Raw genomic sequence first — 3,887 nt, 5'->3', positions numbered from 1 at the left:
TGCCTGGAGTGGAGGGAAAGTGATTGGTTGACATCACTCGCAGTGCTTTGTGGGATCAGTAGTTCATTTCAACAACAATAAAAAAAAAAAACAAAAAAAAACGTCAAAGGCGAATTTCACCCTTTTTTCAAACTTTCTGCAGAATTTAATCATTGACATATAAACACGATTATTCAAAGTGGTTTGATATGAAAGGGTTAGTTATATAGACATTCACACGGTCATATTTCTTTACCATGGTGATGAATGGAACCAGGCGTCATGATGTCCACAACACACATACAGTCGCTGTATTCACTGTCCAAAACTACCAGTGAACCTACACGTGTCTTCTGAGTTTTATATGTAATATAGATGATGAGAGATTGAGGTGAATCTGAGAAGAAAAGTTCTCTTTGGGGGGCGATTTTGCCTTACAACGCTCAGAATGTATAACTTCACCAATAATTCATGCAAAAAAATACACTTTAGGCCAAAAAGGTATCACGCAGTGTATTCATAACTGTTTCAAGTAATAGCTTTGTGCGAGGGAGCTTAAGGTAGCAAACTCTTTAGATGTCTGGTTCCCATCATCACCACTGTTAACACAATGAGTGAGTAAGTTTCTCACATTTCACCTCAAACCGCTCTGAATGACTTTGTTCAGATCTCACCCATGTAATTCTGCAGAAATTTTAAGAAATTGGTGGAATTGCCCTAGTCTTGTACCTTTTTATCCATTTTGTCTTTTTTTTGTTCTTTTTGATGTGCCAATTAAATATGTATGATGTCTTTATTTATCTCTTAGCTTGTTGGTTCAATTGTGTGCTTTATATAAGGACTTTTAGAATTGTTTATGAAGAAAATGAGTGGGATTTTTACTTCCGGAACGAAAGTAGGCTGTCACTGTTTCGCTCTATGGGCTTGTGAATTTCGTTGGTTTTGACCAATCAGAGAGCATGCCTGTAGTGATTGGCACCTACAATGCTACGCCAAGTCCCGCCCACCGTCCCAAGCTCACATGAGAGCGCGCGCCTGAGCTCGGAAAGCTTGGAGCAGATGAAACGCTAGAGGGCGCTCCGAAATGAACGGGTTGATATGGAGCATTTGAGCAAAATCAGACTTAATAAATGCTTAAACGTTTTAATATAAAGGAATTTATTAATTCCCTGAACACAGAACAGCATAAAGCATTTCAACCCTGCTGTTATACTTTTTAAGAGCTTTTAAACTCGAGTTATAAGCCTTTGAAACGACACCTCACGTACGTTCATGACGTCATTAAGCGCGAATACCTAATGAGCTGCTCCGCTCGCCAACCAATCAGTACTCAGTAGCAGTAACGTTAGCGTGATTAGTACGGAGCCCTGCTGGTGACATCCTGTATAAAAAAACATAATGCGTGGCCACGACTTACTAACATGTGGGAACGAGATCCTAATACGTGGCCACGACTTAGTAAGGCGTGGGAATGAGATCACAGCTTGCTAAGTCGTGACCATGCATTAGGATCTTGTTCTCACGCTTCGCTAAGTCGTGGCCACGACTTAATCGTCTCATTCACACGTCTTGCTAAGTCCTGGCCACGCACTAGGATCTTGTTCCCATGCATTATTTTTATTTATACAGGATGTCAGCAACGGGGTTCCGTAGATTAGAAACTATTTTAACTATTGTTTTTAGCCATTTATCTCCATTTACTCCCCGTATATTGAGGGCTTGCTTGCGGGCGCCATCTGGCCTTCTGCAGTCCTGTTTTTGATATAATGTGGGAAATAGGAAGAGGCCAGGTTCCTCATAAACCGGCTCTGGTTGCACTTAAGAGAACGCTGGCACTTCATCAACGTATTAGTTTACTTATGTAAAACTTTTAAAGGGAACCTTGACTGTTAAGGCTCCTATGCATTAAATCAGTGTACATGTCCAATACTATTTAAAGACATTTAAACCAAACAGGAATGTTTTGTTTATTATAAAACAACAAGACAAGTGGACAAAATTCCTAGTAGGCCACCGAGTTTTTCTCTTCAGTAATGTGCTGTAGCTAAAGTTGGAAAAGCTGGAGTTAAATGAGATATTCAGTTCACTGTTCCGCGCTCAGAATTTTTGTTGGGCAGGCTACTTTTTAATAAGAAAATATTTTGCTTGGTTGGTATTGGGCATGTACAGTATATTATCTTATTATAGTTCCCTTTAAGATCCTTTATCTTACAATATGCTTGTATTTTATTTTTCCCACAGGTCCGTTTATTATTTCTGTGGGTTTACGTGCCAAAAAGCTCTCGTAACTCATGTTTACACGACTAATTCCCAACCTTCCTTTGTTCCTTAGAAGTGAACAGCGTGTTTTTGTTATATCTTTATAACTGATATATGTAAATGATCACTGTTATGACTGGCCGCCCTTTATTGTGACTCATCCAAAAAGCAGCATTCTTCATAACTTTACAGTGAATAGGTGGGGCTAAACACGGCTGGATATATGTCAATGTGTTGGTTTTTATGACATCACAAAAACCCTAAATCCAAAACAGGCTGTTTTTGCAGCTTAGTTTCCAGATACATACTCCAGAGTGAACAGTACATTTTGAACCCTTAAATGCAATTTCGCCTAATGATTTTTTTGAGGGACTTTTTTTCGATGCATTAAACCACTTCGGACGTCTGGTTCCTATCACGACCACTGTGAACGAATATGACTTTCTCTAGAATGAAGCGGTACACACCAACCCACTCTGAACGACTTTGTTTACGTCTTTAACAGCGCTTACATACCACAAACTCTCATTTTCAAGAAAGCGAAGAAACTGCAGTTTTCTATGATATGGGCCCTTTAACATGAACATAACAGGTGGACAACTGGGAGTGAAAGCAGTCACACATAGTACAACACAACATTTCTAAAGTGCATGCAAAAAATGATAATAACCTCAAACGAAATGCATGTTTTGTTATTTTTATACGTGAAGCCCCTAGGGTGATATGGTGACTATTTTTAATAAGGCGTGGCCTTAGATTACTATACTGAGGCCAAAATATACTATATTGAGGCTACAGTTGGCTATGAATTACTATAGTGACACCATAATTTACTACACTGACACCATGAATGTACAACCCCAATTCCAGTGAAGTTGGGACGTTGTGTAAAACATAAATATAAACAGAATACGATGATCTGCAAATCCTTTTCAACTTATGTTCAACTGAATACACGACAAAGACGAGATATTTAATGTTCAAATGGATAAACTTTATTGTTTTTTGCAAATATTCACTCATTTTGAATTTGGTGCCTGCAACACACAGAGGCCACAAATTACTATATTGACTCCTCAAATATTTTGAGGCCACATATTACTATGCCAAGGCCTCAATTTACTATAATGAGGCTACAATTAGCCATGAATTACTATATTGAGTCCACAAACATACTGAGGTCATAGATGTCTGTATTTTAAGCCCACAAGTTATTATACTGTTGCCTCAGTTCATTCTATCGAGGCCACAAATTATTATATTGAGGCCACAGTTTACTATATTCGGGCTACAAATTTACTACACTGAGCCCATAAACATACTGAGGCCACAGATGTCTGTATTTTAAGACCACAAGTTGTTATACTGAGGCCTCAGTTCACTCTATTGAGGCCACACATTTACTACACTGAGCCCATAAACATATTGAGGCCACAAATGACTATCCTGAGGCCACAAGTTATATACTGAAGCCTCAGTTCACTCTACTGAGGCCACAAATGACTACACAGAGGTCTTAGTTTACTATACTGAGGCCAAAATTTACTACACTGAGCCCCCAAACATACTGAGGCCACAGATGTCTGTATTTTAAGGCCACAAGTTATTATACCGAGGCCTTAGTTCACACTATTGAGGCCAAATTTACT

This window comes from Pygocentrus nattereri, chromosome 3 (genome assembly GCF_015220715.1).
Source record: "Pygocentrus nattereri isolate fPygNat1 chromosome 3, fPygNat1.pri, whole genome shotgun sequence".
Classification (NCBI taxonomy): Eukaryota; Metazoa; Chordata; class Actinopteri; order Characiformes; family Serrasalmidae; genus Pygocentrus; species Pygocentrus nattereri.
This window is presented reverse-complemented; position numbering follows the sequence as displayed.